This window comes from Lissotriton vulgaris, chromosome 5 (assembly GCF_964263255.1).
Source record: "Lissotriton vulgaris chromosome 5, aLisVul1.2, whole genome shotgun sequence".
Taxonomy (NCBI): domain Eukaryota; kingdom Metazoa; phylum Chordata; class Amphibia; order Caudata; family Salamandridae; genus Lissotriton; species Lissotriton vulgaris.
The window spans coordinates 1185220770-1185232299 of NC_141693.1; positions in this window are offsets into that span (position 1 = coordinate 1185220770).

Genomic DNA, 11530 nt, shown 5'->3' on the forward strand with positions numbered 1-11530 from the left:
TTTTTCCAGAAAAGAGATGCATGATCCAGAAGGGTCTTCCTCCCCTTCTGGGATTCCAAAGATTCTCACATTCCCCCTTCTGTTTCTATCTTCCAGGACTGATAGCCGTTTCATGAGCGAGTCTGTCGTGATGGTTAGGCCCTGGGGGGATTTACTCACTTTGTTTTCCACATCTTCCAGTTGGCTAATTCTGCTTTCAGTTTCTGTTATTCTAACGTTGGTGTCTCTGATGTCTTGACGGATGAGGGAAATCTCGGTCTGCATCCTATCAGCCTTTTCCTTTGTGGACTTAGCGAGTTTGTGGACTTCCGCTAATATACTTAACATGGTTTACATACTGGAACTGATGCCATGTTTGCCTTTGGCTGGTGAGTCTGGATTGGGTGGGTCCACCTTAACTCTTTTTAGGTTTGTCTTAATCTCTTTGCCAGCCATTTTTGTGTGAGTAATGTTCTTCTTCAGTGTACTGGTGGTACCGTTGACACCGAAGGGGTGTACCTAGTAACATCATATTAATCAGTTGTTTATAGTGGTGCCCTCACAAAGACCACAATGACCTCAGTACCATGGTGCCATTGCAATGATTGGATGGCGCAATGGTGGTATAATGGTGCTTTGCTGTGGTGAGGAATAAATATGGTTGGTGGGTACGATGGCACACTTATATTTTGTATTATGGAGTTTGTATTTTTGTATTTTGGCACACTGTATTTTGTATCACTGTTACACTTGTTTCACTGTGAGATTAGTATTCCATGTTGCCAGAACCAGCATTCATACACCAGAACAACAGTGTTGTATGCTGTATGTTATATGTCGTTGACTGTAACACGACTTAGAATGGAGATTGAAAATGACGTAGTAGCCCAGATAGCACCGAAGACACCAAATGTTAGCGAGGAGAATATCAAAGTTAGAGAGGCCTGCTTGTTTGTTGATCTTCTAGTCTTCTAATGAATCTTCAGGAATACTCCTAGGATCCATAGTAGGGTCAGGCACTGTGTAGAAACTTGTAGGCACAATGTTCGTTCAACAGACACTCTTCAGACAATGAGGCAGCAATAGGATAGTCTGATCTTGTCGGAACAATGAGCTAGCAAGGTATTAGGCTACACTGGTGGCAGGTGTAATCAAGATTGGCAAGAGATTTGCGAGATCTTCGCAGCGGCTGCCATTTTGGAGTCAGGCAATGCAGGGGGTTAAGTGTAACTGTATTAGTATCTGTATTTTACCACAGTCACCACAGCCACTACAATCAATTTCTAGCCTGCTCTAATTAAATATTATCTGGACGTTGCATTGAAGGCAGATTCAGCTGATTTGATCTTCATTAGATTTCCCCTAAGGTCGCCATTTTAGGCTCAGGCAGACCTTGGGGTCTCTACATGTGTGTACTTACTTGTAATTGTTGACTGCATTCACTAAAACCCTCAAAACTCACACTGCTTTTTGCCCCGTAGCCCATTGAGGCCATCTGGTCATCGGGGTGTCGCAGCAACGTCTACCAGCAGGACACTCGTCACAGCTTCAGAGGCGCGATATTCAGTGTACAGCCTGGTTGAAAATGGATAGGGGGCTGCTGCACAGCTGATTAGTGGAGTACTCTAATCTTGATACCTTAGGGATTCCGCAGAAGTTTAGGTGAGAAAAGTGACTTTGAACCCGGTAGAAAAAGAGCGCGTAAAAGTCACATAAGGCATATCCATGGGAGGGGATGACGGTTCGAGCCTGTCGTAAAATAAATAGGCAGGATACTGGCATATATATAGAAGTCAGCGTAAAGGTTTATTGGAGCAGATAACAGAAGTAATCCTCTTCCCAGCTGACCCAACTCGTAAATGACACTAGATAGAATCATTGGGAAAGGCAAGAGCATAGAACAACCTAACACTGTGGAACACTGAATGGGAAAGGACACAAAGGAAGGGCAGATAGCAATAAAGGTGAAGTACAGATAAGATAAATTACAACACATCTTATCCCCTTAAATAACCCAACAAATGAATAACTCAACAAATAAATGAATAACAATGAAATTAGAAATAGACAGCAAAGCTCATAAAAATAAAAGGAAGTCAGCTCAACACAATTAATCCTTCAAATAAAAAGGAGGTCGACGAGTTCTAGGAATCCTAATAACAGAAGAAACTTCAACAGGTGAAGAAACTTCAACAGGTGAAGAAACGACCTGTTGGCACACATTAGAAGCATCGCCACCACCTACTTCCCTTGGAACAACAGAAGGAAGAGAAGGCATCTCTTCAAAAGTAGATAACATGTAACCAGAAGTTGAAGGTGACTCAGAGTCACTTAAATCAGGTACCACAGAGTCAACCTCCAATGGGATGGAATTAGAAAACAGATCAGACTTCTGAAATAAAGCTACATTCTGAAGGTTCCATTTCTCACCATTTTCAAGTACCACATAATCAGGAAAAGAAAGCTTAACCTTGTAAGGACCTCTAAACTTGTTTAATCCTTTACTTACCCTGCCAGGCTTAACCTTGACTAGATCACCGCAAGAAATTTTCCGCGCTTTATCACTTGGTTGGGTCACACCATAAAATCCAAGAGTCTTATTCTTCAACCAAGAAGGATTCAATTTAGTACCTGGACGCCTACCCCTCATCAACTCAAAAGTACCATTAGACTCATGTGGAGTAGAACAATAAGCCCAGACCATGTCACGCACTGCATCATGAGAAAACCCACCTGAAGCCAAAGACATCTGAATAATCCCCTTGATGAGTCGGTTGGCACTCCCACAAACTCCATTAGCACGGGATTAAATACAGAAGTCCTGTGATGTGTAATACCACAATTAATTAAAAAATTACGGATGTCATGAGAAGTGAGTTGAGTACCGTTGTCAGTAATCAATGTATGAGGACACCCGTCCTCAGAAAACAAGACAGACAAAAATGTTATTGTGGAATCAGTAGTTATGTCACGAACAAACTTAACAGTAAGCCACTTTGAAAAAAGATCAATAACAACAATAGCGAAAAGCTGATCCAGAGGCAACTCAGAGATAGGACCAATAAAATCAAGACATACACTATGCCAAGGTTGCTGTGGAAAAAAAATCTCACCACAAGTGTGACTACCCGCTAATTTAAGTCTTTTCTCACTATTCTTACACCAGGAGCAATTTTGAACCCAAGAAGAGACCTGGGCATCCATGGCTGCCCACCAAAAATCAGTTTTAACCCTACGTTGAGTGAAAGTTTGTCCCAAATGGCCTTCATGAGCTAAAGCAATAACTTTAGATCTTAACGAAACAGGAGGAATAAACTTATCCCCTCGTATCAAAATAACACCATCAGAAAGAGACAACTCATCCAGGATTTTTATGTAAGGACGAACAGGAGCAGGAACACAACTTTCACGTCGTACGCCTAACTTCACCATATCCACAACAGTCTTCAAAACAGTATCTTGAGACATAGCGGAAGACCAATCAACTTGAGTAAAAGAACCAACACCCAAGGCCAAAACGTCTTGCACAAAAGCTATCGCAATATCATTCTGTAGTATTAACTCATTATCAACATGACAGTCGACAGAAAGTCTAGATAGACAATCTGCTTGAATGTTACGCCAACCCTGGATAAAAGAAATATCATATTGATATTCCTGAAGTCTAGAGGCCAACCTAGCAAGTCTAGGAGAATCTTTACCAGAATTGCCAGGAGAAAGAACACTGATAAGGGGTTTGTGATCTGTGACAAGCTTGAATCGAGTACCCCACAAATACGTCCTAAAATACTGAACTGCCCAAGCAGCTGCTAATGCCTCTCTCTCGATAACTGAGTAGTTTTTTTCAGAAAGAGACAAAGTATGTGAGGCAAATGCAACAGCTCTCACACCCTCATCATACTTCTGCAAAAGGACAGCTCCCAATCCTGTTGAACTGGCATCAACCATAAGAGTGGACAAGCGCTTAACATCAAAAGGTGCCAACATTTTTGCATCACACAACTCTTGTTTGATATCATTAAAGCATTTGGTATGAGAGACATTCCATACAAACTTTACCCCTTTCTTCAATAGCGATCTCAACACAACTGTCTTGTCTGAAAAATTTCTTACAAATTTAGAATAAAATTCAATGAGACCCATAAAGGACCTAAGTTGGTCTTTATCAACAGGGCAAGGTGCCAAACGTATTGCCTCTATGAGGTTCTTCTTAGGTTTAACACCCTGTGCAGAAATTTCATACCCCAAATATTCCATTTGCGGCACCAAGAAAGAACATTTCTCCTTGCGTAAAGTCAAACCCGCCTCCTCAATCCTAAAGAGAACTTCCTTAAGAGTGAACTTATGATCCTCCACAGTCTTTCCAAACATCAAGATATCATCCTGAAAATACACTGCCCTGTCTATGCCTTTAAATAGTTCCGTTACCATGCTTTGAAAAACGCTGGCAGCTGATGTGAGACCAAATAGGAGATGGGTAAATTGGAAGGTACCCTCAGTGGTAATAAAAGCAGTGAGACTCTTTGATTCATCGTGAAGACGAATCTGGTGGTATGCACTTTTAAGATCAAGTTTAGTGAAAAATTTTGCCCTATTCAAAGTAGAAACCAATTCTCTTATATTGGGAAGTGGAAAAGTATCCGCAATAACATTTTTGTTAAGAGACCTAAGGTCCACACAAAACCATCCGATTTGCGTGAAATCACGACCGGAGATATCCAATTTGAAGCCTCAACGGGTTCTATGATTCCCCCCTTGTAACATTTCGTTTATCAGTTCTTTAACTTCATCTCTAACAGTTAGAGGAACTCTGCGGAGCTTATGCTGAGTGGGAATAGCATTTTTAACAGAATTTTATGGACATAACCATCAATACGTCCCAATTCATTTCTGAACACACTTTCAAACTTATGCATGATGTTGTTCAATGATTCTTCATTCACAGCCATAACTTGACACTCAGGGGATCCACTCTAATATGAAGGTCGTACTGATGAATCCATCCAAGAATTGGAGGCCCATCTAATGCCTCATATACCTTCCCATTAATAATTCTGCCTGAAAAAGAAATGTTAGCATCAAAATACCCTAGCATTTCTATGTGTTCCCCTTGAAACACAGTGGGGGCAATATCACATTGTAACAAGGACACATCAGGCCATTCTCTTTTAAATAAAGGTTCTGGAATTATTGTATACCTAGAGCCAGTGTCCACCATCAAAGTGACCACATGACCATTGATATTGAAATCAGCCTTAGGACGAATTTCCCTCTTTTCATTTATAAGGTTTACGTCTGAAAGAGATTCTTCCACCACCAAAATGTTGCCTTTATCCCTATGAATGTCAATACAGTCATCTTGTACGATTGCTATTTTTTGTTTACCCTTGAAGCGACACATTTTAGAAAAGTGACCCACTTTTCCACACTTCCAACACTCCTTATTATTAGCAAAACAAAACCTTGCGTCAGAAGAGTGAGTATTGCTCCCACACCTTGAGCAAAATTTTGCATTAGGCTTTACATACTGATTTTGTTTGTAAACAAACTTCCCTTTCAATTTTAGAACAGCAACAGACTCATCATTAAAACCCTCACATTCTTGTGAAGTACAATCAGAAACAATATAAACAGGAGTTGACTTATGCAACTCTTTCATGCATATTTCCGATTGTTCCACTACTTTGGCAAGGTCAATGACTGTTTTCAGGAAAGAATTTTTAGCCGCCCATGATCGCTCTTGGATCTTCTTGTTGTTGCACTGTACTATAAGGTGGTCTCTCCCCATCTCATCAGCCATGGCCCCAAAGTTAAATTTAACGGATAATTCTCTAAGCCATGCCACAAAATCATCAATACACTCCTCTGCACGTTGTTTATGTGTATAAAACCTAAATCGATTTAAAACCAAATTTTCTTCTTTGGCAAATCTGATTTCCAAACAAGACATAGCATCAGTATATTCATCAGTAGCTGATTGTGCAGAAGAATGTAACTGTTGAGGTAAGTATTTAAAATTGCGCTGTGCCTCTTTTCCCAAAGCGCTTAATAACAATGCCTTTTTGCGCTTAGCAGGAAATTGCTGGCCATCTAAAGCATCCAAATAGTTATCGAACATAACTATCCAATCTTCCCATGGAATAAGCGGAGTGCCAGGCTCTGATAAAAATGGTGGAGGAAGGGCTACATTAATTTATTGTGCCATATTGCCAAGAAAAGAAGTTACATACTTCTATATTATTATAAAGAAAATAATAAATGAATAGTACCAAAAGGTTACAGAGTGCATAAAACAAATATCATAAAAGTAGAGTGTCAAAACAGCAGCCCAAATAAAGACAAAAATAAATCACTGTGGAAACCGGGCACATCGATAAGGAACTCGGTGCTCAGATATCCAGTATGTAATGCACAGAGAAAGCCTCCACAAAGAAAGTAAACAAATACATTCAAAATGGCCGGACGTTGCGTGGTGACGTGACGTTTCAGCGCAGATGATGCGGGCAAGGAAACATTGCTAAGATACCTCGAAGCGTTGTCAATCTTTCACAAGAGCACTTGAGATGACGCTCTCGCGGCTGCGCTCGAGACAGAGTCGTTAGGAATGACGTTGACTCCAGTTAGCCAAAAAACGTAAAAACTGCCCAAAATAATCCAAATCCAGCTGAACCTGTACAGCGTCACGAGGATAGCAAGAGATATGAGCCACTGCATGCCGGATCCGTCTTTTGGGAAAGAGGAACTCCACTGCATCAAATTCTGCTGAGACGCCGGATCCTCGAATCAAGTCAGCTACTGAAAATGTCACCAAATGTTGTAAAATAAATAGGCAGGATACCGGCATATATGTAGAAGTCAGCGTAGAGGTTTATTGGAGCAGATAACAGAAGTAAACCTCTTCCCAGCTGACCCAACTCGTAACTGACACTAGATAGAATCATTGGGAAAGGCAAGAGCATAGAACAACCTAACACTCTGGAACACTGAATGGGAAAGGACACAAAGGAAGGGCTGATAGCAATAAAGGTGAAGTACAGATAGGATAAATTACAACAGAGCCACTATCTTCAGCCGCGATCCAAACCACGTAGTTTTAATCTAAGCAAACGACCCTTACTCTTCTCATTGCTGGGAAGGCTAATTTATTTCAAACAACAGAGATAGCATGGGATGGGGCAGCAGAGTGAGGACCATGTAAAGGAGGAAGTGTGGATTACACTTCAAGAGGACAAAAAGATTGTATGCAACTGAGCCAAAAGGTCTTAGATGGCATATGACCCCTGTGTTAAAAAAGGATGGCATGAAGGGATTGTATCAGCTCGATGATTAATATTAATCAGTGGTTTCAAGAATACTGGCCATGGATCCCTGAAGACATTGGGGTTAGGAGTCAGAACACCTGTGGAATGTATGCTTAGATTCAATCTGCAATAAGTTATAGGAAAGGGGTCAATGTGAAGATTCTAGAATACGCGCTGATAGTGGATAAAAACTGTGGAATCGAATGAAAGCAGGATACAAAAGAATGAGTTAAGGGGGCGTGGCTAAGGCAGCCAACATGGCGGATGCAGCTTAACTGAGCTCCGTCCCGCCGCTCAAGTATCTGTCCAAATTATCCTTCTTCCCCCACACCCGAGGGCATCCCGATATGGTGTGGTGCAGCGGAAGGTGGCCGGCACATGAGGTGCTAGTTTGAGCGGAATTGCGGGCTCGGAAGGCACAGTACAGCCGACACTAGCAGAGCGGCCTACTAAAGAGCGAGGCGCCAGGGACCTCATGTTTGGAGACGCCCGGAGGAGAGGAGGGCTGATGGCGGCGTTATCGGCGCGGCTTCTATGGCGCCGCTAAACAAATCGGACCTGCGGTGGTGGAACCGGGAAGGTGCTGAGCTGCTGTACTTGGTGCAGAAGCCGTCGGATTGACTGGAGGCGGGGGCAAAGATCCGAAGAGCAGACCAGGGCCTAGTGGCACCCTTTGCACGGCGGCGGACCCCTGGGACTGCGGAGGCAACTGAGACCAGTGGCTGGAGCAGAAGGACACCCCGGCGGTTGTGCCGGACCACGTGGAACGAGACCCTGGACCAGGCGGTGAGCCTCTCCATGTAGTGGGGTGCGACGGGGTGCCCTGGCCCAGGCCCCTGAGACTGACTATATATATCCGGAGCGCGGCCGGGCTGTGATGGCGCCGAGGGCCTCGAGAGAAGTACTGTACCTAAGTGGCGGGCTCCACTGAACTGATCTGCCGGATATCATCGACCGACGCTGGGCCCGGATACACAAAGCCTGGGGCCCCCTGGCAGACAGTCGCGGATCAAGAACTGCGGTGAATATACGGGGACGGCGCCCAGGGCTGACATCGAGAGTCGAGGTTTGCGGTGAGGGCCTAGATTGCGGGCCGCCTGGCAGTTTACTACCTGGTGATCAAGTGAGGAGAGGCTGGTAAACCCCGGACAACGATATCCTCAGGAGGGAGGCCCCAGGCGGTGAGGAACTGTAGCCACGAGAGACGCCGGAGGTGTCCGGTAGCCAACGAACCATGACTAGAGGTGGGAGCGGCGGCGTAACCTCAAAACAGGGAACCATCGACAAGTTCACGGGCCTGAGTGGGAACTCTGGGGCCGCGGGAAGCAATCAGACTCAGGGTCCGGACAATGCGGCCCTCCTAGCTGCAATTACCCAATCGAGGGATATGCTAGACGCCAAAATAGGGGCCGTTGGAGCGGACATTACACTTTTGCATCAAGACTTGCGAAATGCGGTGGCCCGCATTACAGAAGCGGAAGCACAAATTACTGGAGTGGAAGACGACATGGTGATCCTTAAAAAGAAAGTGGCCAACATGGAGGGCATACAGAAAGGCCTGGCGCTTCGGGCCGAGGATGCCGAGGGACGGGCTCGGCGCAACAAACTACGGTTTGTTGGCTTTCCGGAAGAGTGCGAAAAGGGCAACATGGAAGCCTTTCTTACGGAATGGCTGGAGGGCTGGCTCCCGCCGGAGTCCCTCTCCCGCTGCTTTGTTATTGAACGGGTTCATAGAGCACTTACACAGAAGCCGCTGGTAGGCGAACGCCCGCGGCCGGTCATAGTCAGGCTTCTCAATTATCATGACCGGGACACAATTCTTAAACAAGCCAGATTGAAGGAGCCCCTCATGTATGACAATCAGCGGATCATGATCTTCCCAGATTACACAAAACTGGTGCAGCAGCAGTGGCAGTCCTTTTTGGCGGCCAAGGCCCACCTGAGAAACCTTAAAATCAAGTATGCCCTACTTTACCCGGCTCGCCTGTGGGTGGTCTTTCAATCACAAACCCAATTCTTTAACTCTCCTGAGGAAGTGTTTGCATGGACAGATGAGACAGTACGGGTAAGACCTCATACCCCGCCGGCCCGAGACTCGGATTCATCCTCCTCGACGGCACCGCCGCGGACCCCCAGGCATTCATGTAGCAGAAGCAACTGGAGGTCTCGCTCGTCGAAACGTTCTCCTCGAAAAAAAGGGGAACACAGAGGAAACTGAAACACCGGATGATCCGAAGGTAGATCCATGAGGAGTACTGAAACGCCAGCACCCCCCCTGTGTTGCATCGAACACTATTTTTTTTCACAACAAAGAATAGTAGTGGGTCTATCAAACAGTTGGCTCGAGTATGTGTCTGAAAGGTAGGCTTGGAACTACGTCAAAAGTTGAGCATTTTTCCTGTGTGGGAAAATACCCATCAGCTGTCGATCCTGGACGCCCTGTTCATCATATGGGTTTCCTTCACACCGGGAAGGTAGGTTTTAAGCCAATAGTGATGATAGAAATGAAAACCTATTATTTGTTTTCGTATGTCAGGGTAAGGATGGACAACTCAAGAGCAGTGCATGTGTAAAGTGAAAAGGGTGTAAACTGTGATGTGAACAGATAGAATTTCGGTAATAGAATGGAAAACTAACTTTCATAAACACCTTTCTATTCCCAATATAAAAAAGCGTGCGATGCTAGAGGTTTTAACAAATAGTCCCTAGGCTTAATATGTGGTCAACATGTTTCTGCAGACTAAATTATTGATCATCTCAGGTATCCTGCTGCTTTCTTCAGGACCTTGTTCGCGACTGCTCAATAAAAGGTGAATAAATGAGGAAAATATCACCTGGGTATTTCAGTAGTAAAACATTCTCCTAACAAAGTTGTGGGAGAGAAACGCTCCACCCCACCTGGCCACAGCTCAGGTACATGGATCCCTGCACGTCCGGTCGGTACTCCAGACGTCCTTCTGGGCTGTCTCGTGGACCTTGACCTTGACCTCCCCGAGCTTTATTGAGCAGTCGCGAACAAGGTCCTGAAGAAAGCAGCAGGATACCTGAGATGATCCATAATTTAGTCTGCAGAAACATGTCGACCACATATTAAGCCTAGGGACTATTTGTTAAAACCTCTAGCATCGCACGCTTTTTTATATTGGGAATAGAAAGGTGTTTATTAAAGTTAGTTTTCCATTCTATTACCCAATTTTATCTGTTCACATCACAGTTCACACCCTTTTCACTTTACACATGCACTGCTCTTGAGTTGTCCATCCTTACCCTGACATACGAAAACAAATAATGGGTTTTCATTTCTATCATCACTATTGGCTTAAAACCTACCTTCCCGGTGTGAAGGAAACCCATATGATGAACAGGGCGTCCAGGATCGACAGCTGATGGGTATTTTTCCACACAGGAAAGATGCTCAACTTTTGACGTAGTTCCAAGCCTACCTTTCAGACACATACTCGAGCCAACTGTTTGATAGACCCACTACTATTTTTTGTTGTGAAAGTTTGTATTAAGGGGCTATAGTAGTGGGGGGTCTTTAAATTTCCCCTTGGGCCCTTCCCCCTCTCTTTTCTATTAGGATCGTACACTATAACATTGACAGGTGGAAGTTTTCGATGGCCTGGCTGGAGAAGAGGTACGCCTTCAGGGGCGCCACAACTATGCGACGGCTTGTAGACTTATAGACACGATATGCGGGATGGGTGGGGAGGGATGGACTAAAAGGCGGACACGTACCTCTAGTTCGGGGAGGTTTGTTCTTTTAGGGGACCAGTTGGTACTGTTTTTGGGGCTGTTGGGGGGGCTCCGTTGGGATAGACAGTCTCAGGTCTCCCGTTGGGGACTAGAGATGTTCTATACCGCGACAGGTACTTCAATGTTGCTGAGGTATGGGGTGGGGGGAGGCTGGGGGACTGAGTGCAAGTTGGGGACATGTTTGTTGAGTGGGGTGGTACTGGGGCAGGGAAGGGGGAAGGAGGGGACGGGAGACTAAAGGAGGGGGGGGATGAGTTGCTTTGCACATGGTTGTCTCGAATGATTCTGCTAGAGCGTCCAGGCCCAGAATGAATGCTGCTGCCTACGCTACTGCGTTTACGCCTAGATGGCGGTTGAAAACCTTGAGCAAAGGCCCGATGGGGCCCTAATGAAAGTGATGAGCTGGAATGTGAGGGGCATGCTCGATAAGATTAAGAGGGGTGCAGTGCTGAGGCTGGGGAAGAGAGAGAAAGTGGATGTCCTCCTCCTACAAG